Source organism: Halyomorpha halys, unplaced genomic scaffold (genome assembly GCF_000696795.3).
Source record: "Halyomorpha halys isolate HHAL.00 unplaced genomic scaffold, Hhal_1.1 Scaffold1612.1, whole genome shotgun sequence".
NCBI lineage: Eukaryota > Metazoa > Arthropoda > Insecta > Hemiptera > Pentatomidae > Halyomorpha > Halyomorpha halys.
The window spans coordinates 1-14,369 of record NW_027114607.1 but is presented as its reverse complement, the minus strand read 5'-3'; the positions used below and the strand labels follow the sequence as shown (position 1 = coordinate 14,369).

Sequence of the window (14,369 nt, the reverse complement as noted above, 5' to 3'; positions counted from 1 at the left end):
ACTTACCTATATACGGAATATACAGTACGAAAAAGCATTAAAAGTGTGAAAAATTTCGAATTCGAGTTTTCGACGAAAATGAGGTCTTCTGATCGAAATAACCAAGTATCACAAAAGTTTCTGTTTGTGAACAGACCAGCTCAAAAACGAAAAGTCGGACAAGATTGAAATGACTTATTTGAGGACGTATATGCTTGAAATATGACAGCAATTTTCAGTAAAATTGACCGACTGGAAGTTATACTTTTTTTCTATTCTCTCCAGAACAGCTCAAATGATTTAGATTAAATTTTTTGTGTCAGTGTACAAATAATTGCTCTTTGATTTCAGCTAGGTCTTATCCTCATTGAAATAGTCTAGCATGGCTTAAATGAACATTAAAAAAAATCTTCTTCTAAAGTACCATTAATTTTGTTTATTTAACAATAGTAGTTAGTGAAATTATGTTGAAAAATCTATATCTCAAAAATCATTTGACTCACAGATGTCTATTAGCACTCAAATTAAAGCTTAATGGGCTATACAGTAGTTTATGACATTTATCTTCGTAGGAGTAGTAGTTTTTATGATATTTGATAAAATAAATTGGTTTACTGTTGTTCAGACAAAATTTCATTTGCCAAATTTATATTCGTAAGAAAATATCATAAAAATTACAATCCCTACGAAGATAAGTGTCATTAACTACTTTATAGTAAGTTAAATATTTTTTATTTTGAGTGCTGGCAGACATATGTGCTTCTTATGGGTCTAGAGATATATTTTTTCAAAAATCAAACATTTTATACGAACAATTAGATATTGACATTTTGTGAATATATTTTGTCAAATATCATAAAAACTACTGCTCTTACAAAGATGAACGTTATATACTATTTTATAGTAAATTTAACTAGCTTTAATTTGAGTGCTGACAGACATCTGTATGTCCTTTGGTTTCTAAAATAAAGTTTTTCTTAAATCAAACTTATTGTCCGAAGAACTATAAATCAATTTATTTTAGCAAATATCATCAAACTACTACTCCTACGAAGATAAAGAACATAAACTACTTTTTAACCAATTAAACTAGCTTTATTTTTAGTGCTCATACACACATACGTCACACAGTTCCTATGATATAGATTTCTGAAAATAAATTAACTAACTACTAATCTTTCAGTACATTTTTAAGAAATGTAGCTTTTTAAAAAGCTATATCTCGAGAACTATTGGGTGATAACAGCTCTATCAGGGCTAATATTTTAGCAAATTTACTCTTCTTTAAATAATGTTCTCTTAGATTTTGTTGAGTAGTTTTTAAGATATAGAGTTCCGAATGAAAAATTAATGTTTTTTAAGATTTTGAAATAGCTGCCATTTTTTATTCCCCCTACTACTTGGCAGACTCGTCAGTTTTGAATAGTAATTATACATAATTTTCATTAAAGTAATCAAAAATTTGGGTGAAATAACTGCCTTTTTTTTCTTCCTGGCTTTTGTACAATATGGTTTCAAGAAAGTAACCACCTTTAAGGATGTATCTCCTCCTTGAAATTTGATAAGCTAATGAAACGGCCAGAAAAAAAGTAGATGGAAGGGATCTAGAAATGGAAAGACGAAATTGAATTATTTTGGTAAGACCGTTTGAGAGCGAATAATTCCAGAGCGTGAGATCTAGAAGAGGATTCACAGGATAACAGGCAAGTAGAACCGTCGAGGTCCCAGCGAGAGATAGCCACAGGGTAGAGATCCAGAGAGAAAGAGAACCACAGTAAATATAAGTAATAGTTGATCAAAAATAGAATATTTAGTATTTGATTATGACGTACTGAATAATTCCTGATTACTACGGACATACAAGGTGGTGATGCCCTGGATCATTCTCTAGGTCCAGATTTCTAAGTCTACCCATTAAAGAACACAGATGGTGCTTTACCTGAGGCTAGGCGTTTCCCGGAAGGTCCTTCTAAACCCAAGGCAACAATTTTCATTAACCCTTTTCTGCAACCAATATTTCGAGTTTGTAAGCCCAAATGACATACCCCCTGAGCTACCCAACTCATTTTACAAGCTCTAAAGTATTAAGTTTAAACGTACCCCAATGTTCAAGTATAAAAGTATTATTTTTTATTTTATCCTCCCTATTTCAATTAACATAGCAACAGAACCGTTTTGACTTAAATTAAGGTACCTATATGCAGTGTTTATTTCAGATATAGGATGAAGACTGTATACAGTGTTCACAATGTTTTAGGGAATACTTTTCTGAGGTTATTCAGTTATCTCGCTTAATGGATCCTTATATCATTAAATTTCCTATTCAAGTCTCCTAAACGTTGGTGTTTTAATTATATAAGAAACTCCTAGGAGAGCGATAAATAAATGCATTTATTTCAAGGGTAAACGCTATCATAGTACGTGATATAAATCGTTTGCAAAAAAAACAAGACGATCAAAAATATAACTAAAAGGGAATATAGAATCCAATTCTCCATCAGCGAAATCCCATATTATAGAGGAAAAAATATCAAAGCTGTGGCCGCATCTTAAGAAACTCCATAGTCAGATTAAAGCTCTGTTATGTCCCACAATGATGAGAATGAGTGGTTTAAAAATGATTCATTGCTTGTTTAGAGTTTCAAACAACAGTCTGGGTCAATAAATCAATCCCTCCGTTACATATCTAGCTGTGGCCTTGTTGTTAGTTTGTTGACTGGTATTAATTGTAAAAGAAAAGTAAAAGAAAACTGTGGAAGAAAAAAAAAATGTTATCTATGTATTATATTATATCATGTTAAAATATGTAACTTATATTTGTCCAGTCACGGATTGATCAGTATGCTGTGTAATGTAGCAACCCGATATATTTGGGCAGCATGAATAAAGTATTTCTTTCTCTCTCTAAAAAAAAATTATCTCACTATGGATAAATGATCAGTGAATGATAGAAACCATGAATTTTCCTGTAAATTTCTTTTCCTCATTTTTTAAAAATTATTTTAAGAAATCCAGAGCGATATTCCTGAACCCTTTGGGTATGTAAAAAAGGGTAGTAACATATCTCGATTTTAGCGAGGATATACTAGGAATATTCATGATATTTAGTTTAACATGTTAAATGGAAAATTGTTTACTTCTTTAAGTATGTTAAAACGATATTACATTTAACATGGTCGAGAGTCTGTTAATAGGCCTGCTAAATAGACAATGACCTCATACAACAGACTATCTGAGCTTCACACAAGTTTATCTGTCTTTTTGATAGGTTAGTTGCTTATATTTCGTGTTGTTTTGGTTTTGGACGTTTTTAAAACTGTAATTAATTAATAGATAAAAATAATAAAATTCGAAAAGATTTTGGAAGGAAAGGTTACAAAGTTATCTAGAAAATCAACTAGGATTTCCTCTACATTTACCATACCACTCGGATTTTAAATTAGGCTGCTCAAAATCTTATAGTTATAACATTTAGCAGTTCTTATAGTTATAACATTTAGCATGTTGAAACTTTTTACATTTAACACATTATGAATAGCCTTAGTATAGCTCGTTTCTAAGCCATTGCATCACAGTACAATTTTTTAAAAGTATATGAAATTAACTGAATGAATCAAACCTAATCTGAGTGATTGTTAAAAAACAAAGAAAAATAAAATAGTTACATAAACAGGTAAACTAAATACAGCAGAACAAATAGAAATCAATTCACCATTTTATAATGATGGCTTTACTGACATCTTCTTTTCAGATATCATTAAGGATTATCAGAAATTATAGGAAAGTAAGACTAAAGAGAAAGTGAATTTAGATGGATTGATATCTTGCTCTGGTCATATTTTTAATCGTTTATTTTTGGCAGTAGTATCATGCGCAATCCAATAGCACTATTCTAATGCTGTCGCACGCCACATGCCAGAAAAGGCTATGAAGAGGGTAAAAAAACAAAACATCGAGTTATAGAACATATTATTTTTTGTTAATTATAGATGTTCACATCTATACCAATTACGAGGATTTGAATCTACGACTTAACAAAAAGTTTAATATTCAAAGAACATTAGAATACAATCTACATGGTTGACCCGAATTCGCACTAGAAGAAAACAAATTAGATAAACCTCTAATATTAAGGATAAATCAAAGTGAAATAGTATTAAAAAATAAAAAATAGTATTTTAAATCAGTATCTGCTTAATATTTTCTTCAGAGGTATTAGATCATTCTCAAAGTGAGAAAGAAAATTAAAAATGCTACCTTTATATCCCGAAGTTAAATACTAAGATAAAAGATCAATGGAAATAACACAGTTTAAGTTATTTTTATGACTGAGCTATTTCTGTTTTTTCCTGTATCCTTGATCACTCCGTAAGTAAAAATTACTGTAATCGCTTCATGATATGATTACTACTCTATACAGTCCAAGAAATTCCGTCATCCTTATGACGAAATATGACGCAGTACGGAGTCCGGCTGGTACTGATAATCTTTTCATTCTATTAAATCAGCTTTTAACCGACTCTGTGAGAGTCAGTGTGTGGAACATTATTCGTGGGTAAACCCAAAGTCTAGAAAGTGGATGTTATGTCCTTGTTTGGGAAATAGGCCAAACGTTGAGCGTAAGACAGCTTGTGGCCGAAAGAGTTGAGATATCAGCTTAAAAACTTCAGAGTGCAGCGGCACCAGTTCAAACCCGGCCTGGAGCTTAGACTTATTTCGTGGGGGCCCCATGAAATGAAAACTTGATCACCCTACCCTCCCCCCACTGGTTGGTTACCTGTAGATAACCTCCACTCCTCCCCGTATGTCTGAAATGGTCAGGAAGGGGGTGAAGATGGCATACTCTTACATAATAATTGTATTTAATAGCAATAGAAATGGTATGTTCTTACTAATGCTATTCAATCAAAGACCCTTCTTAGATTTTAGCGTTAAAGGCTTATTTTTTTATTATTTACGCCTTCAGTACGATTGAAAAAGTTTTCGATCTATGTTGTAGGAGCGTTCCCTCTGATGGTGAAGTATTTTCGTTTTCTACATATAGCAATGATTTGAACACCCAAATCAAGCTTAGGAATCTAAAATCCGTATCTTTGAAACCTGAGATAGTCAAAAGAAGATCATTCGTCAATCAATAACTCCCTATGCCTAGAATTTCATCTAAACGAACAAAACAAGATTCATTCCCTCTGTTAATGATATGAAATGAATGTTGTCAACTTGTATATAGATGTAACAAACAAGGATTCCCAAATAGTGAAGAAATATAAAACTTGAAGTTTTTAAAATTACAGGCTTAGAATAAGAATGTAGAAAAACAAGAGCATTGGACTAGGAATAAGAGTAATAATCGGTAGTAATAAGGACGATAGAAATTAGCACACAATGAAAAAAAAATTCAAACCTTTAAGTGAGGTCATTCGGTATAATATTCCATTCAAAAAGGTACATTAGTGAAAACCGATGAGTAACATTAATTTCCATTTTTTTTTTTTTTTAATAGCTCCGGTATTTCCTTTTTTATAACATCTTACCTTTATTCAAACAGTATGATTCATGTAAGAAAGCTTTCTTCACATTGAGTAATACTTTAATTTAAATGCAAGGTGAGCTCTCGTGCTAGATGAAAATTAGCATTGATGCCCCTATTAAAAACTCTGTCACTTTGACACTGCCTCTGTAACGAAAATTAAGATTAACATTCTTGAAACATTTTAAGGTTCTCGGCCGATTTTGATGTAACTTGGTATACATATTTTTTTTTTGTTTTATATTCCTTACACCTCAACTAGATTCTGTTCTGCACAGGAAGCTGCTTAGAACTTTAGGAAACTGTTGGCTCTACAGATCTTGGACTACTTATTTCCAGTTAACGCATGAGCTTATTCGCATCTTTGTTGATTCCGTGTATGCATCTGGTTTTTGGCCTCCCACGTGGTCTTTTGTTGGCAAAGTATAATTGGTTATACTGGCATTCATTGTTGTGTAGAGGCGCCTTGATGGATTGCTTTGAGCCACATATGACCGCTCATCTTAACCTCTTTGCCTTCATATAAAATCTATAAAAATCCCTCTGAAGAGAACTGGGAAATTTTAATTTTGAAACTATCTCAAAAGAAGGGTTTATCGACACTAATATAGTTTTACACCAATTGCAAAACATCCTAACAAATGAAAAAACCCAAAAATCATACATTAGAAAAAAAAAAAAAAAAACTTGAAGTGAATTTCTAAAAGAAATGATCACAATAGAAAAATATAAGAATCAGTTAGTCAACACAAAGTCAGATATATAAAATTTAAATTCATGTTATTCCAACCTCAGAAACAAATAAGACATAATTTACAACATTAAATATAAATAGACGAAGTACATAACAGACTACTAGATACTACAAATAACGGTTAGGTGTTGGAAAAAAAACAAAGCAAACTCATAGTTACTATTTCTCCATTTCACCCATATTGAGTTCTGGTCCCAACCAAGAGTTAGTTGTATCATAAAGTAGAACATACTGTAATAGACAATTATAAGTAATGTTTGTAGTTAATAATCTTAAATTATAATCAGTACTTTGAAGTTTTTAAATAATTAGTTGAAGAAATTTTTTGTCCAAAAAAAACACATTTTTTTTTTCATTTAGGGCGTGATAATGCAAACAATAAAATAACTAAATGTCGCCTAAATATAGTTAGTTGCCTTATTGACTGATCCACAATATCCACAAAAATACACATTATTAGCAGCCAAGGAAAAAGTCAATATATATAAACATTTACTAGACCAGAATTTACAAATCTTGTGCAGGTATTCAATCTTTTTAAATTTCTTTAAAAAGGAATCCCTTAAAAGGCATGCTTTTAACCGTATATAAAACGTTGTACTCAATTTTTTATCACTTTTAAATTACTAAATAGTTTTTTTGAAAACGATTACTTGAAAAGACATACAACATAGAAAAAAAATGGGAACTTGGTTGAACTATTTGTTGTCCCTTGCTATACTCGATTTCAAAGAGTACTACTAACCTTCGGAGAGGTGAAGACACTGCTACGAGGATAGAATATACCTTAACAGTGAGGGTGGACTGTAACTCTCATCAGAGAAAGGTATTTGTATGTTAATAGCATAATCAAACTTGAGATAACTCTCCCACGATACTTTTAATTGAGTTTCTTCCTCAATCCGAATCGGACAGTTCCAACGGTCTTATCGTTAAGCCTTCACCTCAGATTGTTTTAGGGAAGAAACAAGATATTTTAGGAAACTATTATGTCATATTAGTCTGAAAAATAAAAACAGCATCAATATGGTAATACGTTCTTTCATAATCAAGCATACTAAGCAAATTATATAAATTAAGCTCTCAATCGTACCCCAATAAAACGTACACTGAATTTATCGAATAATGTACGCAAAAATATTATAAAGAAAGATTTATCCTTCCGTTTATTAATTTTTTCTTTGTTTTTTTTTCGTCTGAATATTTTTAATACGTCAATGAGTGTGAATTAGTACCGAAAGCGGTGTATGTCAATGATTTTGATTATAGATTGTTTTATAATATTTTTCAAAAAAAATTGTTTAAAATTCATAATTAATTTTCATTTTGATGATGGTTCATAAATGCAAATTTTCAATTTAAGCTTTGAGTAATTACAACATGAATGTAAATTAATTAAACATCCTGAAAAACTATTTTCTTATAAAAATTAGTGACTTCATAATGATTTTAATTGGTGGCCATTCAATAATATTAATAGACAACTTTTGTCTGGGATACTCTAAAAAATCTGACGTATAGATTTAATATTTTTAAATTACAGTATTTTATGCTAATCGATATAATTAATTTTATCCAATAGTAGGAATTATTAAGGATTGTGAAATCGGACTTTTTTTATTTTCTTTGTTATTTGTATAATTTCATTTTTGAAATATACGTCATCTGCATAAAGTAATCTAGAAATTACATTGTCAACTGCAAACTAGATATTTTTTTTTTAAATTTGTAAACTTCTTAGTTCTTTTTAAACGGTGAGGTAAATTCTATGTAAAAATTCTTAACGCAGTTGAAAGAAAAAGTAGATTTATAAAACTATAAACTAATTTATGAATATCTTTATTTAAATTATCTAACTTTATGATTTTAGAAAAGTTAGAAATCTTTATTTATTTAGTTAATGTAATTTACAACTGTACAAATAACAAATACAATAAGTAAATCTGTGAAATGTTTTATTTAAACTTGAAAATCTTGGGAAGAAACCACCCGTTGGTGGTTCTTCAAGCATTAATTTAAATTAGAAGGTTCCGTGCCCATCTTATTTTCAGATGCCTCGAAGGATTATCAGGGATTATTAAGGATGAGAGATTAAGAACTAATGGGTAAGGAGTTTGGAATGAAAAGACAAATATCTGTTTTGGGCCAAATCTGCAACGAATGGGATATTAAGGTCTTTGTGGATGAGTTTATTTGTAACATAATAAGAAGCATCATGGATTTTGGATTGTAAGGTTTGGATGCGGGAGGAATTTGATGGTTTGGTGGAGCCCCAGAGCTCAATTCCATATGTCCATATTGGTGTGATTATCATAGTGTATAATAATTTTTTGTAGTGTATGGGAAGTTTAGAGCGTTTGTAAAGAAGGTATTGTATCAATCGAAATCGACAATCAGTTTCTTGTCGTTTCAGTCTTGTATGTGGATTCCATGTAAGTCTCTTGTCAAAATGGAGTCCTAAGTGTCGAATCTGTTCAACAGGCGTCAGTGGAGTATTTAGAAAGGATACTGCAGGACAGGAGGGTAGAGGTTTACGACGGAGAGTAAAGGTGAATTTTGAGGATTTATTTTGATTCTCCAGTTTTGGCACCATTCTTCAATGGATGTTATGTGTGTCTGCAGTGTTTTTAGTACTGTGTTAGGGTGGGTTGGGATGTCAGCCGAATATACTGTGTAAAGAATGGGACCTAAGATACCTTGTAGAAGACCGGCGGACTGAGAAAATAGAGATGAGTAGACTAGGTTATGATTTACTTTAAAGGTTTCATCAGAGAGGTAGGAACGGATTGAAAGGAAGTATGTAGGGGGGAGGAATTGACTAAGTTTATAGAGCAGACCTGGATGCCAAACTCCATCAAAAGCTTCTTAAACATCGAGAAAGACTCCCGCGCAGTACATTCCGTGCTCCACTGTGGTAGAAGGTATGACATCAACCACTCGATGACACTGTTGAATGGGATGTTCTAAATCCCAACTGGTGGTCAGGAATAAGATGATATGTGTCAAGGATTGGATATAGGAGTTAGAAAAATAAAAAACCTGCTTTTATATAATCAATGAATGAATAAATTCCGTTTTGTACTATGATGGGAAATTGGGAAAACAAGAAGATTTAGATAAAGAAGTATCCATTCAATCCTACTTTATTATCACGTCTTTTCGATTGGACACAATCGATCCAAGGGTTTTTGAAATTGGATTGAGGAAAAATCTCTCTGTTCTGACAAATATCGTTTAATTTACTTTAGGGTTAAGCTATGTCATATAAATGTGGTAATCAATAAAGTTTGTTTTGTCCATAAAACTTCATGGATTTTATAGGATTTGTTTACTGTACTAAATATAAAAATATATATTTATGCACGTTATCGTAATTAGGAAAGCGATATATTCGAGCGCACGCGTGTGTGGTTGCACGACCTTGACCTTTTTTAATAGTCATTGACCAGTTCAACCAAGATACGATGAATTCCCATTCTATATTTTTCACAGACGCGTCAATTGAGCCGCCATATATGACAATCGAATCCGTTTTCCCTAGGTTCCAGGAAAACATTTTACGACCTTTGATGAAATGTTGATACTATATACTAATATAGTAAAGAGGTTAAACCTGATTATGTTATTTTTTTCGAATCGGAAATACTATTTTTGCTGTATAGAGTAATTCACAGATCGGAGTATAACGTGCGTAATACAAAAGAAATATCAAAATTTAGACCAAAATAAACAGCCGGAAAAGAAAACGTAGCTTATCGCTAGTGTGTATGTGTATATATATATATGTCTTCCGAATCCTTTGAGATAACAAAATCCTGGAGTGTCTTCCTTTACGATTCTTTGACATTACGTCGACTGGGGAATTCCTGACGTTAGTAGGTCTCATATATAAGCTTCAGTCGGCGCGTTTGTCATTCATAGTTACAATTTCGAGATGTGCACACTAGTGAGGTATCTTCTCGTATTCATCACGGTACTTGCTCTAATGAGCATTCTTACTGAGGTGACAGGTCAGTATTTGATTACAACCATTTACAATTTTTATTTGTTTATTCTTTTTTTTTTTTTTTTTTTTTGTTTAACCCTTTTTGAGAAAGAAGAGCATTAAATCAAAATTAATTATATCAATTATTAAAAAATAAATATACCTATGATATCTCATGTCTGACTTATAGAAAATGTTGATTTCTAACACAAAACTTATTTGTCAGGAGAAAATTTATGTTTAAAAATTAACTAAATAATGTTTATATTATGACTTCAGATTTGTCATAATGATATTTATTTATGAAAGGTGGCTGAGTTAACTTTTGTAAAAATACTCCTCAGTTATTCTATGCAACATACTATTTTTTTTTTTATTAAATGAGACTTTAACTGTCTAAAACTAGCTAATTAACTTTGTTAATTGAAGTCCATTTAAAAAAGTATTATGATTTTTTTTTTACAGTTAACTAAATGCTCTATTAAAAATAATTTATATTTCAAAACTAAGGTAAAGAATTATCCTATTCTTATTATCATTATGAAAAACAAAATAAAATAATCAATGAATTTTATCTAATTACATTAATGATATATCAGGTTTATATTCTATTTCGATGAATACATTCATACCATTACATACATATACATACCATTCAAAAATTTAGGACAGCATCTATCTTCGGAGAAAATTGTATACCTTTTGAAATAATTTGAACTTATAAGCTTATAAGTTCATAATAATAAAATTTAAAAATAAACCTTTAACCAACTGCTAAAAAGGAGTTTACAGACACAAATCGTGAGGTAAGTCTGACGGACCCCAAAAATTATTTTTTACTTAATCAATTAAAAATTAACCCTAGACCCTAACCTTGTAGAATGTAGTTATTAATTATATTATAATAAAACATTAAATAGTTTATATTTCTAAAAGTGTTTATAAAATAATGATTATCGAGACAGTATATTCACCTTTTATTTAACATTTTCATTATTCGGCTTAAATTCTTCTCCTTTTTTTTTAAAGCTTATAACTTCCCTTACAATTAGTATATGAGACTTTGGCTTTGGATAAAACAAAAAATGTTTAATAATGCTAACTTTTTAAAAATATACAGTCTTCTTTAACTCCAAGGCTCTAAACTGTTTGATAAAATAACTATTTTATTTATGGTATTGATCCTCTCATAGATTTTTATTATAATGTATTTTTTTTTCAGCTGCAACATGCAAATTGCCTTATTGGGAAATCAAAGTACTCAGAATGTTTTGCAGGTGCACCAATGGTACTGCAATTTGCAAAAAATATTAGAAGACTGCTAGTAATAGGCTAATTTATAAAGGTAAATTCAACACATATTATTATAACGAATACATTTCTATAAAAGTAGTAATATAGGAATATTTAATTGACAAAAATAGTGTTCTCATTTGTGTTTTTTCTTATTTAATTTTCTTTTTTTTTTTAAAGATGAAAAGTAAATTAATAGAGTGGTAGTTATTTAATCTTCTCCCATTTTGTAGCTTTTGTTCTTTTGTTTTATAGCATATATATAAAACATTCATTAATAGCTAATATGTTAATTTTCAGATTATTAATTTTAGTTACATTTTTTCAGACTTTAAAACCAAACAGTATTATGAATGGAGCATGCTTGGTGAATTGTGAATGGTTAGATGTTGACCTGGCTGTCATCAAAGAAGTTTAATTGAACAAGTTAATAACCAAAGAAATGAGTACAAAGTTTTTATACTTATTTATAAGGCTCAATGGGCTCTTACCCTCCCTCAGACTGTATCTACCACCAATGTAGCAGCACGGAAGAACGATGGTATCATCATAGTCATGACATTTCAGAAAGGCAAGAAGAGCAGACTGACCCAATGGTTCTTTGCAGACGCTGAAGGAAGGAAGTCATCCAACTCAACCCTCTACCTTGACACTCCACAGGCACCTCACCTTCTCTAGTCACGTCAGGGAGAGGCTCAATTTGGCCCGATAGAAGTTTTATAGGCTCTATCATCTGCTTTCTACGTCCTACTCTGCTCTGTGGTGTACCACTGCTGGGATACCTCTTCTAGGCCACGCTGAAAAAACTTCATTCTTCTAGAAACCTCTTTCTCGGCTATCCGCAAAGGGCTCCTGCTCTCCTCTGTGCCGGAGATCACTGGTCTTCAGCCTTCAGCTAACCCATTCTTCAGAGAGATTGCTCTACCACCATAATCTTGGGAGTGGCAAGCACTGGTCTTCTTGGTCAACGTTTTCACCGAGGGAAGGTCTTCGGACTCCGCAGGCTAAAAAGTCATTTTCACCACTCTTTGGCTAAAAAAAATAAAAGAAAAAAATAAGAATATTTATATTGTTATTGAATTTTAGTTGTTTGTTAATTAGAAAAAGTTAATGAAAAATTAAAAAAAAAAAGTTTTTATTTGAACATATAGTCCAATAAAATTAAGTTTTTCTTATAAATTGCTTTGTAATTTTCTTCACTCCCTCCATCTTAAACTTCATTACTGTTCTATAATAGCGGAGAAAAAATTTAGTAAGCATGAAAAAATAAAGAGGTTTTGAAAATAAGAAAAGTAAGCATGAAAAATTAAGTTGTATTGTCTATGCGACTAATAAATTTGTTTTATCAGTAGACCGGGTTGATAAAAAAATCTCAAATTAATATCTTGTTGAATATCCTATTATTTTTTTTTTTAAATAATTGGAAATAAATAGTGGAAGATAATGTGATAAAATTGCCATGCCCATGAGAGTTAAAGGGGTTTGGTAGGAATGATGTATGAATTGAAATTTCTACAAAATTTTCAAGTCTTGACGTTAATTGATTAAAGTTAACCTATTTTTGTAATATAATTGACAGGCCTAATTTTAAAATTTCATATCACAGGTTCTTGTTTGTACTTTCGTATACAAATATAAATTACATATTTCGTTTTACAATGAAACAACACATTCCAAATTTTCGTAGAAATAAGTCATTATCTATTTTATAGGTGTATGATTCCAGTGGTCCTAAGTTAACAATGGCGTGAATAATTCAACATTTGGCATTGTAACACTGATCAAACATAAATATAAATATAAGTATATATATAATGTGAAGGAATAATGGTGCCTCAGGAGAGACTTATTTCTATTGTTATAAATCCTCATTCCTATTTTTAAAAAAATGCTACTACTACTACAATCTCCTCTATTTATATACACAATGAGTTGTAGATAGTTTACCGTTTTTATGGCCTTCCCAAAATTCACAAACCCAATACTCCCCTCCGTCCGATTACTTCTAATATTAATTCCCCCGCCGTTAATCTTAGTAAATACCTACTGCCCTCTTTACAAGCTCTCAGTCATGACAATCCATATGATATTCACAACTCCTTTCACCTCCGCGATCAATTATTAGGCCTCACCATTCCAGACCACAACATTCTCACTTCCTTTGACGTTGAAAGTTTATTTACCAATAACCCCATAGATAAAGTCCTAATTTTAATAGAATCCAACTGGTCAACCATTGAACCGCATACTTCCCTAGACCTTTCTTCTTACCTCAAGTCTCTCCAACTTTGCTGTCAATCCGGCTACCTCACATTCCAGGCTTGGCTATAGGTAATCCTCCAGCCCCCGATCTTTCCAATATCGTACTTAACGATTATTAAGATACTCCAGTATTCCAGTAACTCCATTATTCCACAATTTTCCAATGACAACATTTTTATTTTTAAATATGTTGACGACTTCCTCTTAATACTGAATCCTAATAAAATCTCCAATATCTTATTTACTTTCAATTCCTACCATCCGCGCTTACGTTTTACAGTTAATCATAAACAAACAATTCACTACCATTTCTTGACCTCCTCATGAAAAACACCAATAACACTATATCCACCGATTGGTACACAAAACCTACTTACTCAGGAAGACTTTTAAATTATCACTCCCAACATTCTTACCATCAAAAACTAAATACAGCCAAAATCGTATTCATCATTGTTTTTCTCTCACTGATTCCCAATTTAATGATAATAACTATCTCCGCATTAAACAAATCCTCTTAAGGCTAAATGTACCGATTTTTAGTAAGATTTTTTTTCAAGAGATGG

General features: G+C 31.3%; 1 long non-coding RNA gene across 1 annotated transcript; it reads left to right on the top strand.

The window, feature by feature from the left end:
* Positions 1 to 10,074: 10,074 nt before the first annotated feature.
* On the top strand, positions 10,075 to 12,712 carry LOC106690206 (uncharacterized). Its single transcript, XR_001344554.3, has 3 exons — positions 10,075 to 10,273; positions 11,471 to 11,593; positions 11,870 to 12,712. It is a non-coding gene; the product is annotated as an uncharacterized lncRNA (long non-coding RNA).
* The last annotated feature ends 1,657 nt before the right edge of the window (positions 12,713 to 14,369 follow it).